The following is a 14511-nucleotide window of genomic DNA, read 5'->3' as shown; positions in this document are numbered from 1 at the left end:
TTAACTTTTTCCAGCCAGGTGTTTTCCTTTTCCCATTCTTCCCTTTCTCTGAGGGAAACAAACATTGCTGCTCTAATGCTGGGCTTACACTGTGCGGTTTTAGGCCCATTTTGAGCCGATTTTTGAGTGATCGGACCGATTTTGGCCTTCATCGTGCGTCATGTAGTATACGTTGGGTAACGAGAAGTGATTAACACCTCACGACCAGTTCCCGATCATCAATCGCTCGTGAGGGTGTCACCGCAGCTGCTCGCGCGCAAACACGTAAACGTCGGTGAAAAAGACGGAGCAGCACGGCAGTGCAGCGTGTGATCTGGACACAAGCGATGGAGGCACAACTTGTAGAACTTTGGAAAGCTCATCCGAGCCTTTTCGATGTGGCCTCACAAAATTATCACGACCACAACAACCGTGAAAATAGTTGGATTTACACTGCTGCTTAATCACAGCTGCCTGATCAATGTTTTTCATTAGCAATTTAGCAAAGTTGATGGTGGTGGTGTGTCTGTGTGAGTGAAAGACAGAGAGAGAGAGCGACAGATTTTCTGTTATAACCTTCATTTTATGGCGGGGGTAACTACTTTGGCACAACAGCGGCACAGTGTGAGCACTCAGGTCGCATCAGAGCATCGGGCGGTACAGTGTGAGAGTACATCGTGACCTATGAACTTCTAACCCCTGTGAGTCAATCGTGCAGTTTGAGCAGGAGCTGAATAACGTGACTGAAAAAATCACACAGTGTCTGCCCAGCTTTAGGTGTACTGTCGTCCGAGACTTGCACCGCAGTGTCGGCGTTTGTTTCCCTGTTGGCCATGCTTCTTGTTGTGGTCACCTGTTGTCTTCCGGTATTTTCTCCGAAAGCGACCTTTCCTCGACCAATGAGATGAGCGGTAATCTGAATTGTCATACTCGAATTGTCATAAGTGTGCTGTCAGCTCATTGGTCACAAAGCAGGAGAGGGGCTGGGAATTATGTTTTCAAACAAGGCGTTAATTCCATAAACATTTATAGACTACTTTTGGTTCTCACTGTATTACGGGACAAAGTGCGTCCCTTATTAGCTCAATACAGGACGTGTACTTTTGTTTCGAAATACGGGACGATTCCGTATTTTAAGGGACGGTTGGCAACCCTAGTCTCAAACTTACATGAGCAAGTAGTAAAGCAAGTAGCAAGTAGTAAAAAACTACGGTGGCCCCTATAGACAAAGCATGTACAAACTCCAAAACACTTACAAACTCTATAACACTTACAAAATTCAAAACATATGCAAAAACCAAAACACAACGGAAGTGCTCCAGGACGCTAGGGGCAGTATTGAGCTCGATTTGCAAAATAAACGGCAAGTTTGTTGCAAACTCATGGGCTGTATGGGACGGTCTAGGTTCCGTCGTGCTGCCCAGGTTGCCTAGTAACCATTGATACTAACCGCTGGAAACGTGTCATGCAACTTTGTTTGACAGAAATGAAGGAGAAGATATTTTGTTCATTTGTTTGTTTGTTTCTTGATTTGATAAGTATCTGAGGCTGAGACCACAGGACTGTAAAACATGATTTTTGGCCTTCATTTCTGTACTGAACGGTCATTTTAAGATTAGCTAGTAAATAACAATTAGCTAATTTTGTTCATGAGACTAAGGTAATATCATTTTGGTAATGTAAATATAATATGGCCAATATTATAGTTACAACTGCCTACAACTGCAAAGCTCTCCAGAGAGTAGTGCGGTGCTCTGAACGGATAATTGGAGGTGAGCTTCCCTCCCTCCAAGACATCTACAGGAAGCGGTGCCTGAGGAAAGCGGGGAGGATCATCAAGGACTCCAGTCACCCCAGCCATAAACTGTTCAGACTACTTCCATCAGGAAGGAGGTTCTGCAGCATCCGGTCCCGTACCAGCAGACTGAGAGACAGCTTCTTCCACCAGGCCATCAGACTGCTGAACACGTCATAGACACCTCACCTTCACTACTGGAACTTCAACATTATGCACTCCATACTGTACAGTAATGCCACTGTTTTGCACATGTCTCAACTCTGTATATTTTTATATATTTATTTATTGTTTACTCTATTTAATTTGTAAAATATGTGTACACACACACACACACACACACGTAGAAAAATATTTAGTATACACATTCAGAAATGCATATACTATTATATATTGTACATATTGTAACGATGGTTAAGTGTTACTGGACAGTGACATGTTGGTTTTCTCTGCACACTGTTGTTGTTCCTTTAAGATTCATGTTTGGTTGGGCTGCAGGAAGTAGTGAGGGTGGTGTACAGGAAGGGGTGGGGGGACCTGGTTGTTCTGTGTGTGTGCCAGGCTGAAGAGAGGTGTAGTTCGAGAGCGCTTCCCCCTGAGTTAACAACCCGCTGGCTTATGTGCCGAATAAACGGACAAACTGAGACCCCAACCGTCTGGTTCTTGTGAACGTTACATTGGTGTCAGAAGTGAAGAAAGAAAAAAGAACCCCAGAACGCCCGAGACCCTGTTGCCGGCGACGCTTGCCGTTACGTGACGAGGATGTTGCCAGGCAGGATTAAGAAGGAGACGGAGGAGAGGGAGGTTCGTCCGCGCTCGCCCGCCCATGGAGTGAGGGAAACGGCACTGCGGCTGTCTGCCGAGGCTGGATTTTCTCCAGGTTTGACTAGGCTCGGGAACTGTTCGCACAGCGGCCGCGATTCCGGCGGGAAGGAGTCGACCTCGCTTGGCGCGCCGTCACGTGATGTAAACAAACATGGCGGCGCCCAGCAAGCTGCAGCGAATATAAAAACGCCTAAGTTCAGCGGCAAGACGCCATGGGAAGTGTTTATCGCACAGTTCGAGCTGTTAGCTGTTGCAGCTGGCTGGTCTGAGGAACATAAAGCTCTCCAATTGGCTTTGTGCCTGTGTGAGGATGCAGCTGCATGCCTGCTGCTGCTGACCGAGGAGCAGAGGGGAGATTATAATGCTCTGGTCGGAGCACTTCAGAGCTGCTGGGGATGTGGACAAGTCGGACACCTCATCAGGCAGTGCCCCAAGCTTGCAGCGGTTCAGGGAAACGCCCACGGGCCCGTGTAGGCGGGAGTACACGGGCCTGGGAGAACGACATCCCCACACCACCGCCACCTCCACCCGGTGCGGCCATCACTGTGGGCTGGACCCAGGTTGGCGGCTTTTGCCATGTTTCAGTGACGATTGCGGGGGTGTCCTGTACGGCCCTGCTGGACACGGGATCCAATGCAACGCTGGTCCGACCCGATATTGTCCCAACCGGAGCTGCTGTACAACCGACTAACGTGCAACTTAAGACTGTGACCGGTGATCTGGCCCCAATGAGAGGGAAGGGAGTGTTCCAGTTCAAGGTGGGGGACCTCGGTGTGTCTTATGCTGCCTGGGTGGCTGACGTGCAGGACGCCTGCATCCTTGGGCTGGATTTTTTACGAGCCATTGGTGGTGTACTGGACTTAGGCAAAGGCCTCCTCGTACTCCCTGATGGGAAGAAGGTGCCGCTTATTCCTCCCCCGGTCTGCACAGCATCTGCCGCGGCGTCCACCTCCACCGCAGAGACCCCTGCAGACCCGCCAGCAGAACAGCGAGCGGAGGAGGAGGAGGAGGAGAGGCTCTCAGCAGTGAGGAGTATCTGGTCAAAGAACTGTGAGGGGCTGACTCCACAGCAGCAAGAGAGTCTATGGCAGGTACTAAAAGAGTTTAGTGACATTTTTGCCCTGAAAGAAAGTGATGTTGGCTTGACACACTTGGTAGAGCCCAGCCTATTAAAGTGCGCCCCCGCCGCCTGCCCCTGGCTCATCAGGAGGCTGCAGACAGGGAGCTGTGTGAAATGATGAAGGCGGGCATCATAGAACCATCTGATAGCCCGTGGGCCTCCGCGGTGGTGATGGTGCCTAAGAAAAAAAGTCCTAGGATGCGTTTCTGTGTGGACTACAGACCACTCAACAAAGTGACGAAGAAAGACTCTTACCCCCTTCCCAGGATTGATGAGTCCCTCGACTTAGTAGCCGGGTCCTCCTGGTTTTCCACCCTGGACCTGCGGAGTGGCTACTGGCAGGTGCCACTGTCCCCGGAATCCAGACCGAAGACAGCCTTCTGCACTAACAGGGGACTATGGCAGTTCAAAGTCCTGAGTTTTGGCCTTTGCAACGCTCCTGCGACTTTCGAGAGGCTCGTGGACAGTGTGCTGGCTGGCGTCCCACGGCAACGGTGTCTGGTTTACCTGGATGATCTTCTAGTGCACGGGAGCTCCTTTGATGCTGCCCTGGATGCCCTGAGACAAGTGTTGGAGAGGGTGGCAGCTGCAGGCCTGAAGCTGCATCCCGACAAGTGCCACTTCATGAGGAGGGAGGTGGAGTTTCTGGGCCACAAGCTGGGTCGTGAGGGCATCAGCACTTTGGAGGAAAAAATTCACACCATTACCGAGTGGCCCACACCAGCAGACCAGAAACAGCTCAAAAGCTTCCTAGGACTGGCGTCTTATTACAGGAGGTTTGTGAAGGGCTTTTCCTCCATAGCCGCACCACTCTTCCACCTGCTGCAGAAGGACCGTGACTTCATCTGGACCCAGGACTGTCAGCAGGCGTTCGACACCCTCCGCAGATCGCTGACAGAGTCCCCAGTCCTTGCCCCCCCTGACCCCGCCCTGCCTTTTGTCCTGGACACTGACGCAAGTAATGTGGGGCTGGGAGCGGTGTTGTCGCAGGTTGGACCGGAAGGGGAGAAGGTGGTGGCGTACTTCAGCCGGGTCCTGAACAGGAGCGAGCGGCGCTACTGTGTCACACGACGAGAGCTGTTGGCTGTGGTGGCGGGGGTGAGACACTTTAAATACTACCTGTGCGGCACAGCATTTGTTGTCAGAACTGATCATGCTGCCCTTCAGTGGCTGATGTCTTTCAGGGAGCCAGAGGGACAGGTGGCTCGCTGGCTGGAGGAGCTCCAAGCCTTCAATTTCACCGTGGAGCACAGAGCAGGGACGCACCATTCTAACGCAGACGCCCTCTCTCGCCGCCCATGTGCTGCAGCTGGCTGCCGTTACTGTGAGAAGCGAGAGGAAATAGAGCGGGAACTCACGACAATAGACGGAGCAGCACAGCTCGCCTGCAGGGTTCTTCTGGTGGTGGATGCAGCGGAGTGGAGGGCACGGCAGGAACAAGACACAGACCTGCTGCCGGTCCTGCAGTGGCTGGAGAAGGGGGAGCAACCCCTTTGGGATGAGGTCACTGGGTTTTCCATCTGTACCAGGGGGCTGTGGGCCAAGTTTGCAGCTCTCAGGCTGAAGGAGGGGGTGTTGGAGCGTGCCTGGAAGGATCCTGCCACGGGGGAGGAGAGGTGGCAGGTTGTGGTGCCAAGGTCGCTGAGGTCAGCTGTGCTGGGAGCCTGCCATGGGAGCACTGGCTCTGGCCACTTTGGGGTCTCCAAGACTCTTCGCCGCCTCCGCCAGGGCTATTACTGGGGTCAACAGCGGAGGGATGTGGAGGACTTTTGCCGCAGCTGTGATGCATGTTCCTCACACAAAGGGCCACAAGACCAGTCCCGGGCTCAGCTTCAGCAGCAACCAGCAGGAGCTCCAATGGAGCGAGTAGCTGTGGACGTCATGGGCCCATTTCCTCGCACAGACAGAGGAAACCGCTATGTTCTTGTGGCCATGGACTATTTTACCAAGTGGCCGGAAGCATACGCCATCCCAGATCAGGAGGCTGAGACTGTCGCTGATGTATTAGTGGAGGGGATGTTCAGCCACTTTGGGACAGCAGAGACCCTCCACAGTGACCAGGGGCGTAACTTTGAGTCCAAGGTATTTGCTGCCATGTGTGAACGCCTTGGGATTAAGAAGACCCGCACCACCCCACTTCACCCCCAAAGCGATGGGCTGGTGGAAAGGTTTAACAGGACGCTGGCCCAGCAGCTAGCCATCCTTACCTCAGAACACCAACGGGACTGGGATTACCATCTTCCCCTTACCCTCATGGCCTACAGGTCGGCAGTGCAGGACTCCACCCAATGTACGCCTGCCCTGCTCATGTTAGGGAGAGAGCTGAGAACTCCTGCAGAGTTGGCTTTTGGGAAACCCCCGGACGCGCCAGAGGCACCACCGGGCCGGGACTACGCAAGGAAGCTGCAGGACCGGCTGGATTCTGCACATTCCTACGCCCGAGAGCAGCTGGCGAAGGCAGGCCTGCGCCAAAAGAGGAATTACGACATCACCACTAAAGGGAGGCACTTCCGTGCTGGGGAGCTGGTGTGGGTCTACAGCCCAAAGAGGAAGAAGGGACGGTGTCCTAAACTGGATAGCAGCTGGGTGGGGCCTTGCAGCGTCCTAGAGCGAGTGGGGGAGGTTGTTTACAGGGTGCAGTTGCCTCCTAGGGGGAGGATAGTAGCGCTGCACAGAGACCGGATGGCCCCCTACAGAGGACAGTCCCTCCCCTCCTTTCCAGAGGGACGTGTACAGAGCGTCCATGACCCTGCTCAGAGGGGCCCCCGACCGGGGCTGCGTTCCCCCCCCTCGGACTCTTCACCCCAAAGCCCCGAAGCTCCGCGTCCTCCTCAGGGGCTCAGGAGGTCAAGGAGGGAACGTAGGCTACCGCCCCGCCTCAGAGTCTGTGTCGTTCCCTCGGGGACGAGGAACTTATTGCTGGGGGGGCAGTGTAACGATGGTTAAGTGTTACTGGACAGTGACATGTTGGTTTTCTCTGCACACTGTTGTTGTTCCTTTAAGATTCATGTTTGGTTGGGCTGCAGGAAGTAGTGAGGGTGGTGTACAGGAAGGGGTGGGGGGACCTGGTTGTTCTGTGTGTGTGCCAGGCTGAAGAGAGGTGTAGTTCGAGAGCGCTTCCCCCTGAGTTAACAACCCGCTGGCTTATGTGCCGAATAAACGGACAAACTGAGACCCCAACCGTCTGGTTCTTGTGAACGTTACAATATATTTATTAGTTTAAGATGTGGCCATTCATGTATTTTGCTTGTTTACATTATTGTATTTTGCACAACTCTGTTGCTTGTGAAGCTCGCACACAAGAATTTCACTCACATGTACTGTACCAATGTACCTGCACATGTGATGTGACAATAAAAGTGATTTGATTTGATTTGATTTGATTTATATTAATCATTATTAGCTATTACAGCAGTGAACATGAACTGTGTCAAATACTGAGCTTCAGTACAGATTCAAGTCGCAGTTATTTATATGTCTTATCACCTTAAATCTTCACTCAAAGACAAGTATCTTTGACAGTGCATATATAGTAGGGGTGCAACGATATTCGTATCGATATTGAACCGTTCGATACAGTGCTTTCGGTTTGGTACGCATATGTATCGAACAATACAACATTTGTAATTTATTTTATCAACTTTCCTTCTGACGATGCTGTCTGTGTTGAGCGCTCAGTGAATCTGCGTTCGACTACTCTGCCTAGGCTGCACTGTCGAGCGCAGATCCACTGAGCGCTCAACACAGACAGCATCGTCAGAAGGAAGAGCGCAGGGCAAGCTAGCGAGACAGAAGTTAAGCTCTCCTTGCAACAGGCAAATTGAACCTCATTCAGATCTGGCGTTTGGAATTATTTTGGTTTTCATGTGACGTATGACCCTGAAGGTAAGCGAGTCATGGACTAAAGTAAAACAGTATGTTGGATGTGCCATGCAATGCTCAATTACATGGGTGGGAACTAGTGTGTTAGCGCAGTTAGCTCGTTAACGTGTTGGCCGTCTAGCCCCATGCACGGAGCGATCGGCGGTAGCTCGTTAACGGAGATTTGCCGTGTTGTAGCGTTAACGTCATTTCAACGAGATTAACCTGAAAGCACTAGTGGGAACACAACGAATATGACTGCACATTTACGCCGACATCATCCTAGTGCAAAGACAAAAACAACAAGCATGCTACTAACTTTAGCCGAGTCATTTAGACAGCTGTTAGCACATGATTCTCCTTATGCTGCTGAGAATATAGCCCAGAAGAAGCGGATAGTATAGCTTTTATTTTGGAAAGAGACATTTCTCTGTAATAAACTCTCTTTTCCAAAGATGAGTGATTCCTCAATCAGATACAGGGCTTGCAATATCGCTAGCCCGACGTCCTGGGGCTAGCGATTTTTTCAGTCGGGCTACCAAAATCTATCTCTTCCCTGCCCGTCGGGCTATTGTAGGAAGGAAAAATATATGTCAATGCTTTTGCATTCTTTCGGAAATGTAGCTGGGTAATTATGTCATTGGCATCGGTGAGCCACTGTCAATATGTGACATATTGAAATCGTGTTTGAATTTGCGCTTGTTTTTTTGCTTTCACTTTGCAATCGTGCGAACTGTGTATAGAGAGCGACAGCACTGATCTGTGAGTGATGATAATTTGTGCACCAATTCCTCTGACATCGTCTTATTAATCGTTAGCTTACTATGCAAACATGACAAGTGAAATCTCCCGCAGCAAGCTTAAACATGTGAGAGGTTGATCGCGCAGAGAATCGCTGAGCTTATGTGAGTGCGTGTGTAAAAGCAGCAGGATATATATTTCAGTTCTGCTGAGCCAAATAAGACAGGTCAGGGTGAAGAAGTGACAGCCAAAGAAAAGCTTACCACAAAACGGAGAAGTTATGACAAATCAGACTATAAGGCAAAAAGAAAGTGCAGCTTTATGGTTTCATGGACAAAATCATTTCTGTGGCTGCAATATGACGAGCTAAATAACCAGGGCTGCACATAAGTGGTCCGCAGGTGCGCATTCGCTGTCAAAATAAAAAATGCGCACAAGGGTTAAGGTTAAATTTAAAAACTGTACTTTTGAGTTAAAATATATATTTATCATTTTAATAAATGACAAATTAAAAAGGCATGAACATTTTTTTTGTATCGAAAAAATATCGAACCGTGACACCAAAGTATCGAACCGAACCGTGAATTTTGTGTATCGTTGCACCCCTAATATATAGGTGTATCATATATAAGAGACAAATGTTGTTCCTTCAGTATGTTGGCATAACTAAATTTGGCTCATTGCTTACATATATGTATAAAAAGAAAATGTACGAGCTGTAAAAACTGTTTCTGATAGAATGAATAATAGACCGATATATTAAATATTCCTTTATTGGGTGAGAAAATCATACTATGTCATAACTGCTTTAAGTCATACAGAATAGATATCAGAGCCTTAAACTGGCTGACTTCTGCTAAAACATACAAATACAAATTTTTAGGTCCATTCTGCTGCTGATACATACTTTAGGTTTCTGAATGTTAAACTTGTTGCTGCCTTTCATAGTGTGTAACTTGAAGGCCCTGAGTACTTTCTCCCACACTGAAAACACCGGAATGATGGAATGATAAAATTGTTTGAACATTACCTAATAAGACTGATTCAGGACAGACAATTAGTTATGTGAAACTTTTCTAGCAGTCCTTCACAAACAGGGAACAGTCCGTCTATTCTCTCCATCTGTCAGCTGCTGCTGGCTCTTCCTCCTCCTCCTCCTCACACACTGCTGAGTTTGTCCTGGTGGATCATCAGGGGTGCAAAGCCTCACAGATGATGTGCAGCAGTGGGTCCCTCAGTCTGTCCTCACTCTGCACACTTGCAGTTGTCACACATGGAAATCAAATGTGTGATAAGCTGCAGGATTCAAACACAAGTGTAACTTATAAATACATGTTCATACTTTTGTTACACAATCAGAGAGAAAGAAAAAGAGAGAGAAAGAGTGCAGGACAGACAGACAGGTGACAGTCTCAGGTGTTTACACTGCTACAAAACAGCACAAGAGAAGGAGGATTTAGTGTTTGTGTTATTACGAGTGCTAAACAAGAAGAGTTCCCAGATGGTACAGTGGACACATGTGTGACTGCTGTGATTAAAGCATCTTTCATTCAGCTTAATGAGTGAACTGTCAACTCGTTCAAACACATGTTAAAGTCCGTTTTGCTCGACACCACCGAACAGAGGCAGCAATAAAACATAGCTAACATTAACAGTGCAGTGAATCCTGCTTGTGCCGTGATATTCAGGACTGCAAACCGAGCAGCATCACTGACTTACAGCTTGTTGTGTTTGTGGATATATGACTGACTTTAATTATCCACGAAATCATCACATTCTCTGTAAGATTAAGGTTTTAAAAGCAAGTAAAAGCTGAACGTACAAACATCACTAATGGCAAATAACTTTGCCGACATGTGGCCAACAGTAATGTTTTAATGTTCCTCATTATTAAACATTTGCACATAAATGAGTGACATAATATTCAGTACTTAATTTACTCTTCGGCCGCTCTGCTTCTGCCGTCTGCGGCAGAATTATCCACGCTATGAATTGTGGGATATATGGGACCACGAAGTCTACACTGCCACAGCCATAAAATTCAGGGAAATGAAGGACGCATTTGAGGGCCACATTTCGAGCAGCCTTTGAATTGGGACAGCCTTCGGCGCGCCACTGTGACGTAATCGGCCTTAAAATGCAACCTTTAAGGCTGCAGTCCCTGAATTGGGATACAGCCTTTAATTATCCATAAAATCAGCACATTCTTTGTAAGATTAAGACCGACTATTGAACGGCGTATATTTTGAAGTAAAGGCTTTAAAACCTTTACTTTAAAAATGTACAAACATCGCTAATGTCACATAACTTTGCCGATATGTGGCCAACAGTAATGTTTTAATGTTCTTCATTATTAAACATTTGCGCATAAAAAAGTGACATAATATTCAGTACTTACTTATGAAAGTTTACTCTCCGGCCGCTCGGCTTTCGCCATTTTTTTTGGAAAAATTATCCCAACAACCGCCGCACTATGAAGTCTGAGATATGTTGGACCATGAAGGCTACACCGACCCATCCTTGAAATTCAGGGAAATGAAAGACGCATTTGAGGGCCGCATTTAGAGCAGCCTTTGAATTGGGACAGCCTTCATCGCGTCGCTGTGAAGTAATCGGTCTTGAAATGCAGCCTTTAAGACTGCAGACCCTGGGTGTGTCCTTCAAAAGAGACTCTACGAGTTCTCAAACGAGGCTCGAAAGGCCAGGTTAGGGAAGCCATGAATTTGGCCTGATCAGTGAGAGATCGGGCCACGTAAGCTTTATGACCGTCATTGGCAGATGATGCTCTGGCTCAATAGGTGGATCCACTGTGCATGTGGCAGGTAGGACTACGTTTTTAAGAGCGTGATACATGGGAGAAATGCTGTGGCATGCACTTGTTTCAAGCAACAATCAATTATTTCAAGCAACAATCAAGCAATATCCACCAGCCACGTGAGCAATCCAACACCAGCAGTTCACTCAAACAGACTCCAACGAACGTTCGTGAAAATTGGGAGCTTCTGCCTGACCACGTGGCCTAACGGACAAGGCGTCTGACTTCGGATCAGAAGATTGAGGGTTCAAGTCCCTTCGTGGTTTGTTGTGAGTCCTTGAGGAGCAGGCATGCGTTCCCAGTTGGATTGCAGCAGGCCAACCTCGGATCCTTTATGTCATCCAAAATTGCTACACTTTTGTCAATTTCATGTCCTTCAACAGAGACTCTACGAGTTCTCAAACGAGGCTCGAATGGCCAGGTTGCGGACTGAAGCCATGAACTTGGCCTTATCAGTGCCAGGCCCCAGTGGTCTTGGCTTAGAAGCAACCATAGAAAGTCAATAACATGCCATGACCTCAAGCGACATGGGTGAAAAAATCACGACTTGGAAGCAGGCTGTTGGTGGAACTACACCTGCATAGGTGGCTTCTGATCAGTAGGAGCTTCCAAGAGTTGGCTTTCATTGGTACTGCTTGAAGTAATTTCTTGTAAACACACATTTCTCTTGTGTTGTTAACAGTTCTTCCACCCTCTTTTTTGGTATATTAGTCAACAGAATGGTTTTGTAGGCCGGTTAGCTCAGCTGGTCAGAGCGTGGTGCTAATAACGCCAAGGTCATGGGTTCAATCCCCATACTGGCCATTCCAACAGCCATCCAACGTACTGTCTCATGATAGACTGTGGATTTTTTTGGGTGGGATCCAAGAAAAAACCTCTGCCAACTTCCAGGTGAGTGATGTACGCAACTACAAATGACAGCAAACCACAAAATTCACTGACACATGACACGCTAATGAATACATTACATGCTTAGCTACAATCTCCAAATCACTTTTCCAGCTACTTTCTGGATAAATCACTCATTTCCAAAGTCTGACACAGCATACTGCATCAAAAACTGCTGCTTTATATCCTCACCTAACGACCCTAACTTTAGAAGACGCACACCATGTATTGTTTTGTGGCAAATTTCTTCTTAAACCATTTTTTGTAAGTCAACAGAAGACTTTTTTTTCCCACTATGTTGAAGTAATTTCTTGTAAACACACATTTCTCTTGTGTTCTTAACAGTTCTTCCACCCTCTCTTTTTTGGTATATTAGTCAACAAAAGGATGGGTTCACACACATTTTTTGGGCCGGTTAGCTCAGCTGGTCAGAGCGTGGTGCTAATAACGCCAAGGTCATGGGTTCAATCCCCATACTGGCCATTTAACAGCCATCCAACGTGCTGTCTCATGATAGACTGTAGATTTTATTGGGTGGGATCCAACAAAAAACCTCTGCCAACTTCCATGTGACAGATCGGGCCACGTAAGCTTTATGACCTTCATTGGCAGATAATACTCTGGCTTAGTGGGTGGATCCACTGTGCATGTGGCAGGTAGGACTACATTTTTAAGAGCGTGATACATGGGAGAAATGCTGTGGCATGCACTTATTTCAAGCAACAATCAATTATTTCAAGCAACAATCAAGCAATATCCACCAGCCACGTGAGCAACCCATCACCAGCAGTTGATTCAACCAGACTCCAACGAACGTTCGTGAAAAGAGGTAACTTCTGCCAGACCACGTGGCCTAACGGACAAGGCGTCTGACTTCGGATCAGAAGATTGAGGGTTCAAGTCCCTTCGTGGTTTGTTGTGAGTCCTTGAGGAGCAGGCATGCGTTCCCAGTTGGATTGCAGCAGGCCAACCTCGGATCCTTTATGTCATCCAAAATTGCTACACTTTTGTCAATTTCATGTCCTTCAACAGAGACTCTACGAGTTCTCAAACGAGGCTCGAATGGCCAGGTTGCGGACTGAAGCCATGAACTTGGCCTTATCAGTGCCAGGCCCCAGTGGTCTTGGCTTAGAAGCAACCATAGAAAGTCAATAACATGCCATGACCTCAAGCGACATGGGTGAAAAAATCACGACTTGGAAGCAGGCTGTTGGTGGAACTACACCTGCATAGGTGGCTTCTGATCAGTAGGAGCTTCCAAGAGTTGGCTTTCATTGGTACTGCTTGAAGTAATTTCTTGTAAACACACATTTCTCTTGTGTTGTTAACAGTTCTTCCACCCTCTTTTTTGGTATATCAGTCAACAGAATGCTTTTGTAGGCCGGTTAGCTCAGCTGGTCAGAGCGTGGTGCTAATAACGCCAAGGTCATGGGTTCAATCCCCATACTGGCCATTCCAACAGCCATCCAACGTACTGTCTCATGATAGACTGTGGATTTTTTTGGGTGGGATCCAAGAAAAAACCTCTGCCAACTTCCAGGTGAGTGATGTACGCAACTACAAATGACAGCAAACCACAAAATTCACTGACACATGACACGCTAATGAATACATTACATGCTTAGCTACAATCTCCAAATCACTTTTCCAGCTACTTTCTGGATAAATCACTCATTTCCAAAGTCTGACACAGCATACTGCATCAAAAACTGCTGCTTTATATCCTCACCTAACGACCCTAACTTTAGAAGACGCACACCATGTATTGTTTTGTGGCAAATTTCTTCTTAAAGCATTTTTTGTAAGTCAACAGAGGACTTTTTTTTCCCACTATGTTGAAGTAATTTCTTGTAAACACACATTTCTCTTGTGTTCTTAACAGTTCTTCCACCCTCTCTTTTTTGGTATATTAGTCAACAAAAGGATGGGTTCACACACATTTTTTGGGCCGTTTAGCTCAGCTGGTCAGAGCGTGGTGCTAATAACGCCAAGGTCATGGGTTCAATCCCCATACTGGCCATTCAACAGCCATCCAACGTGCTGTCTCATGATAGACTGTGGATTTTATTGGGTGGGATCCAACAAAAAACCTCTGCCAACTTCCAGGTGACAGATCGGGCCACGTAAGCTTTATGACCTTCATTGGCAGATAATACTCTGGCTTAGTGGGTGGATCCACTGTGCATGTGGCAGGTAGGACTACATTTTTAAGAGCGTGATACATGGGAGAAATGCTGTGGCATGCACTTATTTCAAGCAACAATCAATTATTTCAAGCAACAATCAAGCAATATCCACCAGCCACGTGAGCAACCCAACACCAGCAGTTGATTCAACCAGACTCCAACGAACGTTCGTGAAAAGAGGGAGCTTCTGCCAGACCACGTGGCCTAACGGACAAGGCGTCTGACTTCGGATCAGAAGATTGAGGGTTCAAGTCCCTTCGTGGTTTGTTGTGAGTCCTTGAGGAGCAGGCATGCGTTCCCA

This window comes from Rhamphochromis sp. 'chilingali' (assembly GCF_963969265.1).
Source record: "Rhamphochromis sp. 'chilingali' genome assembly, chromosome: 3".
In the NCBI taxonomy this organism is placed as follows: Eukaryota; Metazoa; Chordata; class Actinopteri; order Cichliformes; family Cichlidae; genus Rhamphochromis; species Rhamphochromis sp. 'chilingali'.
The sequence above is the reverse complement of the archived record's forward strand: the minus strand, read 5'-3'. Positions refer to the sequence as shown.